Source organism: Mesoplodon mirus, assembly GCF_964341445.2.
Source record: "Mesoplodon mirus genome assembly, chromosome: 11".
NCBI lineage: Eukaryota > Metazoa > Chordata > Mammalia > Artiodactyla > Ziphiidae > Mesoplodon > Mesoplodon mirus.
The window spans coordinates 64,260,082-64,272,169 of NC_138987.1; positions in this window are offsets into that span (position 1 = coordinate 64,260,082).

The window sequence follows — 12,088 nt, forward strand, 5'->3', positions numbered from 1 at the left end:
AGAAACCCCACCCTATTATATCCCATATACATGCTTTTACGGTATATTGAATCTTCAGAGTTTCTCAGTATGATAGATAGATAAGCTTGAATAATTAAGTTTGTGTGGCTGTGCATTTGTCTCTGTGTATGTATGTCTATTCTATCTTCTTTTGTGACTGTCTGCTGGTGGTGAAACAACATTGCCCAGCAGTGTTCTTAGAGAAAGAACCCTGGACTTGAATTCAGGTTATACTAGAGGTCATATTTATAAACTGTGTGATCCTAGCATATTACATAAGCTTTATAAACCTCAAGTTTTCATTCCTAACGTAGAGTTAATACAACCTGTTTGATCAAGATTAGATGAGTCTTTTATTTTTCCATTTATGTTTTAAATATGCTCCATATGATACCACCTTACCTCATTTAAATCTGAACATTCACTGAGATCAGGGATTATGCTTCTCAAATTATCGTTTTTCTTTCCTAAATATTAGTAATGATAATATTTATTTAGTGTTTACTGTATGGTAGGCACTCTATTAACCACTTTACATACTTCACTCATTTAATTTTTGTAATATTCCTAGCCACTTGGTAAGATTTCAAGCTCTGCAGAGACTGCTTGACTTTAAAATTTAGCTCTTCTACTTACAAGCTATGATGGAAAAACCACTTAGCCTGTCTGAATCTCAGTTTTCAAATCTACTCATAGGTAGTTATGAGACTTAGATGAATTAATAAAAGTAAAGTACATAAATATTGCCTGGAGTATAGTAAGTTATTAAATATGCAATGACTTTGTTTTCAAATATACCCATTTTTACCATTTTCACCTCTAACTTGAACAGGTAGATTTATTACTGTTCATTTTTTGCTCTTTTGTGGAGTTTGGTTTTTTTGTTCAGTAAATATTCATAAGGAACAAACCTTAGCCTCACCTAGATAAGCCCAGCATATGGACTCTCTCCTTTCCTACCCATTTTCTCTATGTAAAGACTGTATTTCCCCATACCATGTGTGTTTTTCCACACACATGGCCTTGTCCATGTGATGTTCTTTGGCTAATGGAATATAGTATGAAATGATCTGGTGTAAGTTGCAAGTCTCCACCTTAAGTAAAATCACCTCTCTGGGAGATTCCTGTCTCCACCCTGGGAAATACATGCCCCGTATACCTGATGGCCCTACACACAGGCCTCAAGGATGTGAGGTAGAGTAGGTATGAACTTAATATGTAGAAAGAAGCAGAGCCACTGGAGCTGTCCAGCCGACACACAGATGTGTTAGTGAGTAATCAATACATACTGTTTGCCACTGAGATTGCATGTATGCCTTATAATGTGGTAAAGACTGGCCAGTGTTCATCTTCCCCTCATCAGGCTCTTCTGTGTATTACTCAAAGTAGTTTTTAAAAAACATGCATCTAATACTATCATTTCCCCTGCTTAGCACCTTTCAAAGGCGCCATCACAATTAGACTAAAATCAAGTTCCTGGTCATAGTTTATAAGGATTTTAACTACCTCTCAGATATCATATTATATTTTTCTGTACACAGATCATCTGGGCCTTTTTCCTTTTCCTAGAACATGCCAAGCACTTTTCCTTCTTAGGCCCTTCTCAAATGTTATTGTGTCTTCCTGAAAGGATATTCCACCCTTTTCTTTCCATGCCCCTCACCCTTTATGTCTTAACTTAAAAGTCATCTTCACAGAAATGTCCGTCCTGACACCTTATCTAAATAGGATCTCTCTGTCAGTCTCTGTTTTATCTCTTACTATCATTTTATACAATTTTAATTATCTATTTATTTAATTGTTTTTTATCTGTCTATTCTACTTCAATCTAAATCCTGTGAGGTCAACACATGAGTTTTACTTATTTACTATTGATTATCCAGAACCTAGCACGATGCCAAAAGCTTAAAAGTATCACAAATTCTATTGGATAAATTGGTTTTGTTAAGGAAACTGAGGTAGATAATGAAATTAAATTCCACAGTATTATACAACTGATAACCAAGTGCAGAACTAAGACTCCTATTCAAGTGTATCTGTTGTTTGTAAAGCTCCAGATATTTGGGAGAAATCAACAAACATACATATTTTATCTGTAATACATGTAGCCTTCATTTATTCAGTTTTGGTAATTCATACCAAATGTTGAGGAACCAGTCATTGAATTATCCCATAGTAAATGGTTAATTATTAAGTAGTGCATGATTTTAAGAGTTGCATTTATACTACTTGGAATAGTAGGTTTCAGTTAGCCTTAAGTACTTTAGAAATACTTATTATTAAAAATTCACAGCCTAAGTATATAGTATTATTTATTTATTTAAACAGATACTTTCAAGGTCCTCTACTATACAACTTGATCTACTTTAGTAGACATCTCTGATAAATATTTAATAGTATCTAAATTTCAGTTCTTTAAAACAATTTCATATTTCATGTTTTATACAAATTTCATATTTTATATTGTTATCACATCCCTGTATCAGTTATAATAGGCTAGATTGTTCTGTATTAAGCAGCAACCTAAAATATTAAAGGACTACAACAACAAATAAGCTTATTTCCAGCCACATGTCTGTCATTGGTTGGCTTAGGCTGTGTTCCACATCATCTTTACTGCAGGACCTAGATTAAATGAATAGCCTCTTTCTGGAACTTTATTGGTTATCATTGCAGAGGATATCTAAAATGTGATGAAATATGAGCTGGCTTTTAAATCTTCTGCTCAAGATACATGTCACTTCCATTCCTATTTCAGTGGACGAAGAAAGTCATTTTGTGAAGTCTGAAGTCATTGGGACAAATACAAATAATTTTCCCTGAGGAAGTGGCACTGAAATTAGGGGACAGTAATACATTTATGACATTTTTCACAACTAATTTCCCTGGTATGATTACTATGTAATTGTTAGTTTTGTTTTACTTTAGCTTTCTGAGAATAGCAGTTTGGTTTTCTCTTCTTGGAATGTCCATCACCCCTCTTTCTAAGATAATTCTGAAATCTCAACTGACTGTATAATATGATGACTATATATATATATATATATATATATATATATATATATAATATATACTTATATATAATATATATATAATATATCGCTTACACCCACTGCCATTGTCTCACTGTTTTCCCCCAAATTCATGCGTTGAAATTCTAATGCCCAATATGATGGTGTTAGGAGGTGGGATGTAAGTGATTAGGTCAAGAGGGCAAGCTCTCATGAATGGATCAGTGCACTTATAAAACATGCTGTAGAGAGATCCCTTGCCCCTTCCACCATGTGAGGCTACAGCTAGAAGTCTGCAAAACCAGAAGAGGGTCCTCATCAGATCATGCTCGTACCCTAATCTTGGATTTCCAGCATCAAGAGCTGTGAAAAATTATGGTTGTTTATAAGCCACCTGTTCTGTGGTATATTGTTATAGCAGCCTGAACATACTGTGACATCCACCGTTCCCAAATCTGAGTCTTTGGAACTGATATAATAAAAAGTAAACAATAGTATTTCGTTGCTAGAACCTTAGCTTTAGTAATACAGAAAATGACCTGTAGGCACTACTATTTTATACTGATTTTTACCTGACCAATTGGACATTAGAAGCCACCTAGGAAGAAGGGTGATGATGTCAATTCTACAAGAGTCATATGGTGATTAAGGTTAGTGTTGCATGCATATTTCCCCGAATAACATTATCGTTAAAAATTAAGAATAATGATACATGATAATATTGAAGGTAAAGGTTTCTGGTTAGACTTAGTATAAAATTTGAAGATGTAGGTTTCATAAATAATGACGTAGATGAGGGGCCATGAATTCATTCATCTACAGTGGTGACATTAATATGGATTGAAATAATCCTTCAAAAAACAATAGTAAGTTCAAGAAATTTCCCTCAGAGTTTCCAAGGTTTAGGGCCAGAAAACTTACTTTCTTTCCTTCTAGGTTCTTTGGCTGGTCTAATAGTTAAATTGACATAAGACAGATTAACAGGAGAAAAATTGTGTATGAGACTCCCTGGCAGTCAGGATACTGAGGCTTATATACCATTCTGAGCTAAGAAGGTGGTAGGAGTATGGGGCTTCAAATAGGGCAAAAGACGATTCACAGGAAGGTGAGAAAAGCAAATGTTTGGTAGACAGATGTTTGCCATGCCATGCAGATAAGTCTTTCTGATATAAAAAGTATCTCTGGTAATAGCTCTGAATAAATAGATATCCTTTGAATAAGTAGAATGTAGTGAACTCTGCATAAGTAAATATCCTTTGAATTAGCAGAAAGCAGTGAGACAACTCCTTAGACCCAATACATGGTGCTTAATCCTCTTGTAATTCCTTTTTTCTAACAGCCTTACCTCTGTCCATCAAAGTAGGGCTTCCTGGTACAGACTCCCTATCAAAATCCTTTTAAGCAGTTAAGTGGGAGGTAAAAAGGTCTTCTTGGTTCTGTTGGGCCCCAGTTGTCTTCAATCTTGAAATAATCCATATGCCAAAGTGGTACATTCTGGTGTGGTGTATTCTTCTCCCCCTATGAAGTTTCTAAGGTTATCAAGATGTGGACATAGAGAATTCTGAAGATAGAAATTTGGTAGTCTAGGAAAAAAAATATAGATATTAGGACTGAATGACATAAGAGAACAGTGACTAGCAAAGTAGAATCTAAATTAGATCATTGATCAACCAGTTAGCCCAAACCTGGTACTGACCATCTAGTCCAAGTCTTGGGTCATACATAAAAGAAATTCACATATCCGTGCCTAAATATGGTATTTATCTTCCTAGAAAGCTTAGGAAAGGTAACCAGGGCACACTACCTAAGCAGATCAGTCAAATTATTTTATCAGTGGAATAACAGATACACTGACTAGTTTGCTATAATGTCCAGATTATACATTTCTTTATTCTATATGATACAGCTTTTGAATCTTCCAGTTGTCAGCTTCTTTCTCTTAGGTGGTTTATCATGCATTAGAATTTGTCAGCTCAATCAGACATAGACTTTTCTTGTCAGGAACATGACTGTCATGTGAAAATGTGTGGCTCAGAACCCCCTGTGGGGAAAAATCACTGCTACACCAGGGTGCTGAATACTAACCTTATTAGATTTGTTTAGGGTAGTGAGAGCTGAAAACAGATAATAGTGGTCATGGATTCTGATTTAGCTGGGAAGAAGTTCCGTCAAGGCTTCTGTTTAGGGAGAACTGAGGAAGTTGTATTCGGCATCAGAACATCCTCTGAATAAGTAGAATGTACTGAGACTCAGTACACCTTAGACTCATTTTATGGTGCTTAATCCTCTTGTAATTCTTTTTTCAATAGCCTTACCTCTGTGCATCAGAAGTAGAGCTATCTCTTACTTCCTCTCCTAAGTTTCTTCCATCAGAAGAGAGAGGTACTTACTCCTCAATATTCACTTACTACTAAGACTTACGAAGATTAAAGGAGTCATTGGTTCAAATGACTGACTTTGGAAGCGAGATGTACTAGTATTAGGAAATTTAAGTGTATATAATATATAATTATATACATACACCTATGGGGTGTGTGTGTGTGTGTGAGAATGTACGTGTGGGTCTAGGTTTGGTTAATTACTTAAAAAATAATTTATTTAATCGAAGCAGGCATTCCATATAATAACATAGTTAATTTGATTCTCATTTCTTTTTCCACTGAAATATAATTACAGTATATTGTTGTGAAAATTCCTAATTTAGATCCGCAAATCAGAGAAGAAACTGTAGCTGGATTCTCTTAATTACTAGTTCTATTCAGTTGACCTGTATGATAAGCTGTCAACCTCTGGATCAAAACTCCATCTATTTAAATGGTCTAGGCATTGAAGTAAATAATGTTAAATTACTTTTTTATTAGCTTTCATGAACTATATGTGCTAGATTATAGTACTGTCAAAATATTTACTGTTCCTTCTTTCGTGGCCCTCCCTATGGGAGAATTATATTTAGTATCTCATGGATATCAGGCATAGACACCTTATTAGCTTTGGACATGAATGTGTGGACAAGTGTCATATAGAAATTCAAGGCAGAAATTTTAGGAGTCATTGCATGATACCACCAGCTCCCTTTTCCCTCAGTTATGGGCCTGGCAATATTCCAGATAAGGGCTGCTCTATCAGCCTAGTTCTGGAGTAAAGTAGATATTGAACAGAAACTTAGCAGAGGTAAACATCTATTATTGTATAAGCCATCAAGATTTGGGGCTTAATGTTTTTTCCACCATAGCATAACTTAGCCTAAGATTTATAGAGAAATGTTTCTCAAAATAATATAATACAAAGATGTAATTCAGTTGTTTCTGTTATACAAGCACAAAGGTGTGATGGATACAGCAAATACAAAAATCTTGTGTTACTTCTAATGTCATGTAGTATAGTAACAGAACTTAACTGTTATACATAAAATTAATAACTAGTATTTAGGGATTTGGCCCTTTCATACAGTGCTATGGGAGTATAAATTGGTACAATATTTCTAAAGGGTAATTTTCAATATATGTTAAAAATATTAAAATACAATCTGATAAGTAATCCTACTTCAGAAAAAAAAATATGCAAAATATAAGCAGGGGAATAGTCATTTTTAATAAGAATAAAACATTTTGAAACAATCTAATATTCAAAAGTAGAAGATTGGTAAAATCATCACCTGTAAACTGAAATATTATACAGCCATTAAAATAATATTATGGAGGAATATTTAATGACATAAATGTTTTTGATAAACAGCAAAAGCAGGGGCTTCCCTGGTGGCGCAGTGGTTGAGAATCTGCCTGCTAATGCAGGGGACATGGGTTCGAGCCCCAGTCTGGGAGGATCCTACATGCCGCGGAGCAACTAGGCCCGTGAGCCACAACTACTGAGCCTGAGCGTCTGGAGCCTGTGCTCCGCAACAAGAGAGGCCGCGATAGTGAGAGGCCTGCGCACCGCGATGAAGAGGGGCCCCCACTTGCCACAACTAGAGAAAGCCCTCGCACAGAAACGAAGACCCAACACTGCAAAAATAAATAAATTAATTAATAAACTCCTACCCCCAACATCTTCTTAAAAAAAAAAAAAAGAGCAAAAGCAAAACAGAACTGTAAATAATGCATGACCTCAATTATTTTAAATGATAATAAACATGTACATAGAAACTGGAAAGAAATGAATCAACACCTTGACATGCGATTTTAATTCCATTTTCACTGGTTTTGAAGTCGAGCTAGTGGTGTTAAATCAAGGAATTCCAAATCTTTAGACTAAATGCAAGTCTCAACTATATCACTACTATCTCTTTTTCAAACTATTGTAGAGATAGAGAATTTGTGGTAATTAAATATTATTTAGTCATTAATTCCAGCTGGGACTGCTGATAATTATGCTGCAATATGATTTCCTCTAAGATATCTCACAGGCCATTGATAAACAGCTGAGAAGAAAAAAATCGGGATTATGGCAAAGTGGTTTGCTATTAAATTAATTGAATAAAAAGTAATTGGATTATGTATGATCTTCAACAGCTACTAGAGTTTAAACTTTAATTAAATTGTCATAGTCCTCATTCAAAAATGAATGAGCATAAACTATTTTTAAACAACAAGAATAGCAGAATACTAATCAGGGCAGCCTATACCACCAACCTTAAGTTGAAAGCTCTATCAGACTGATTACCAACCAATTTTCCACACATTAAAATCACTGGGAAAAACGTTGAGCTCTAGTAATCATTTGCAAGGTTTTCAAATATTATTACTTGATAGGAAGTCAGTTAGCATTGACTAAGAGAACTCATTCTTAAACAATTAGCCAGGTTGTGTGCATTAAAGAAAACCTAGGCTTTTAATTTTGCCTGGAACTTTTTAGAGCCAGAATTCCCCACCTAAGTCAAAAATGATATTTTATCAACTGTTTCTGTATCTACCATGAAAGACATTTTAAACATGTGATAAGATTTTTTATGCCCAGCTCATTGTTAGTGTTCTAAAGTAAACATAAGTAAACGATTAAAATATTGTATATGAAATAGTGTATATATAATATTTACATAAATATATGCATGCACACATGTATTCGTGTGTACATAATTACATACAGATAGATACACATATATGCATATCATCTGGGACATCTTCCAGGCAGCTATTTGAAGGCTCTAGGGTAGACTGTTAAAGATTTCTCTGAGGAAAAGACAAGCAGTTATTTTCCTTTTGATTTTCTAGTTCTAACCTGCATAAAGATGGTAAAAATAGGAAACTGCCTCATTCAAACACATAGATTGCAATGAGAACTAAAGGTGAGAACTTGAGTTTTCTGACTTTAAGAGTTTTAATACAGTATCTGAATTATCCTCAGAGAAAGTTTTTTTAACCTTTTCAAGAAATGCTTGATGAAATGATTCTCAAGATGTACATTATATTCTTTGAAAAAAATTTGAGTTACTTTTAATTAAAACCAAAGACTTTCTCTAGCTCTCTATGGTAGATTTGAATCATTTGCCTTTTATATCAATATTTTATTTTATAGCTTTGATATTTTATCAATGATTTATCCATTTCAGGGATATTTAACTTTATTTTAAAATGAAGTCAAACAAAATTAAGAAACTACATTTCTGTTTTTTAAATGCCACTTTATGCTATGTATGTTATATGCACTATTTGATTTCTTTATCTCAAAAATAATATGAGAAAGTTATTTCTTTTTAAAAGTGGATAACTGCAGTTTGGAAGGGCTCAGTACTTTATTTAAGGTCACACATAAGGGCATATATCTGAAAGCCCTGCTCATTACACTATCCATAAAAGACATGAGGATGTCCTAGGCCTAACATAGGGTGGGGCGGAGAATGGGGGGAATAGATTGGAATCTCTTGTTTAATTAGTTCCCCACAGGCAGTTCCTCTACCTCAAGATAAATCCACTGGATTGACCCTTACCACACTCCTTGATCCTAAACTTAATTTAGAAAGATTGGCAGTCCTGTGTTTAAAATTAACTTATCACATAATTTAGGATATCTGGCAGCAAAGTTAATGCCACTGGTTAAATAAAACTAACCCTGAAGGCAACTTATATAAATATTTAAAATAATACTGTCAAATAAAAAAATATTTTTAAGCACAATAGTAAAAAATGTCAGATAGTGTGTTATTTTGTGCAGCATGAGAGGAAATAAAGTTTTTACTGGTAATTATTAAGGTGTTACTGAGTATTCAGGGAATGATATCGTTAAGCTAATACATAATATCAAGTTACTCTTAGGTAAATATAAATCACACCCATAAGCAGTTTTATTCATTCATTTAGTAAGTTTTTATTAACCAGTTGCTTTGTGTCAGGCAATGAGTGAGGGACCAGAAATACAAAGTTTCCTATGATAATGGCATCTAATCTTGAAAGATGCATGTCATCACATCCCTGTGATTTAATATGATACATGCTCTAAAAGTGCTGGAGTCAGAGTCTTATGGTATTTGAGAAAAGAAATAGACTAAATAAACTTGAATAGACATTTCTCCAAAGAAAATATACAAATAGTCAAAAGGTATATGAAAAGATGCTTAACCTCCCTATTCATCAGGGAAATGCAAATCAAAACCACAATAATGTATTACCTCACCTCTGTTAGAATGGCTATTAAAAAAAAAACAGATAACAAGTGTTAGTGAAGACATGGAGAAATTGGAACACATATACACAATTCGTTGGAATATAAAATGGAAAACAGCACAGAGGTTCCTCAAAAAATAAAAAATAGAACTACCATATGACCCAGAAATACCACTTCTGGGTATATCCAAAATAAGAGAAATCAGGATCTTGAAGAAATGTTTGCATTTCGGTGTTCACTGCAGCAGTGTTCACAATAGCCAAGATATGAAAATAATCTAAATGTCTACTGATAGATGAATGGATAAAGAGAATGTGGTATATACATACAATGGAATATTACTCAGCTTTAAAAAAGAAGATAATTCTGTCATTTGCAACAACATGGATGAACCTGGAGGACATTATGCTAAGCAAAATAAGCCAGGCACAGAAGGACAAATACTGCATTATTCCACTTACACGAGGTATTTACAATAGTCAAACTCATAGAAGCAGAGAATAGAATGGTGGTTTCCAGGTGCTGGGGAGAGGAGGAAGTGGGGAGTTACTATTCAGTGCCTATAGTTTTCTTCATGATTTCCTTTCTTTGGTTTGATCTTCTTGCACCTGTAGGTTTCCATCAATTCTGGAAAAAAATGGTCATTATTTCTTTAATTTTTTTCACTGTCTCCTCATTTTGGGAATTGGCCACTTTTTGTTATCCCACACACCACTGAAGCTCTTTGCATTTTTTTCTAAAAAGTTCTCTTTCTCTCTGTATCATTTTGGGTAGTGTTTATCACTATGTATTCAGAATCGCTACTAACCTTTTATTCTGTGATGTCTAATCTCTCAACTTTATACAGTATATTTTCATTACACATTGTAGTTTTAAATTATAGAAATTAGATTTGGATTTTTTAAGCTATCTTCTGTGTCTTTACATGTTCAAAATGTACTCTTAACTTCTTAAAAACATAGAATAGTTATCAAACTGTTGTATAGTGTCTCTGTACATTATGGAATTTTCCAGTCTGACTGATGGAAATTGGTAATATTCCAGATACTGTGAGCTCCAGATACTGTTTTCTCCAATTTTTTCATGAAGTTCTTTTCTCTGACCTCTAATATTTTCTCCAAATCCATGAACTAAACAGTATTCAACTGAATACTTGAAATGGACTCTTTGAAGGTCTCTGGATTTTTCTCTTTGCACACTTCTTTCTTCTCTGTAAGTCTATCCTGCAACATATTTGAAAAGAAAATGCAGAACAAAAGACAATTCAAAATGCATAGAAATGTGAGAGATCCATGGAGAACTGTATTCCAACAAATCTATCCACTTTTTCTTATCTGGTCACCATCCTGGGCCAGGCCACCATTATTTTTCTCTTGGACTTTCCTAACAGAATCATAAATTATCTCTTCATCCATCTTTCCCATTCAGTCCTTTTTATATATGGAAACTACCATCAACTTTTAAAAACGTGGCTTCATTTTTTTTTTTTTTTTTTTTTTTTGCAGTACACAGGCCTCTCACTGTTGTGGCCTCTCCCGTTGCAGAGCACAGGCTCCGGTCGCGCAGGCTCAGCGGCCATGGCTCATGGGCCCAGCCGCTCCGCGGCATGTGGGATCTTCCCAGACTGGGGCACGAACCCGTGTCCCCTGCATCGGCAGGCAGACTCTCAACCACTGCGCCACCAGGGAAGCCCTTCGTATATTTTTTTATAAACTTTTGGTGGGCTTCAACCATATATAAAATAAAATCAATCACCCTACTATATCATAGAAGGCCCCTATATGAGCTGCCACTATACACTTCCCAAATCTACTTTCCCTCTTTGTCTCTTGCTTCTTACTTTCCAGTTGCAATGCCTTTATAAAGACTTCTGAATATTCCAAGTTTTCTGCCACATTAGGACCTTCTTATGTGCTATTTTATATGCTTACAATGCTCTTTCCCCAATATGGCTGGGTTCTTCACATAATTCTGATCTCTAGTTACTAATATTTTCCCCTTTAAACTATTCTAGTTATTAACAATCTCCTTTAAAAAAAGAGCCAACTGCAACTACTATTGCTATAGTAGACACCACACCTTTATTCTCTATTTTCAGTATCTGCTTCCCTGACTGCATTGATTGATTTAGATTTTTGCCTACCTCCATTTATAATCTATAAGCATGTAAGAAGGACTCATGTCTGTATTGTTCAGAATTTACCACAGGGTACACAAACAATGCTATTTAAAATTTCTTACATACATTGATAATTATTTGATTCCTAGTTAAGTCATGGTGTAATTATTCATGTATGAGATTATTTTTCATAGTTCCCAGTAGTGTGTAATTGAATTATATGGGCTATAGTTTATCCATCTTCACAGTCTCTGTGAATTTGCCTGACTTAAAGTGTTGTGTTCAATCGTGACTTTGAATGTGATGTAACAGATATCGTCATTTACTCTGTTCTAGACCCTACAGATACAGCACTGAACAA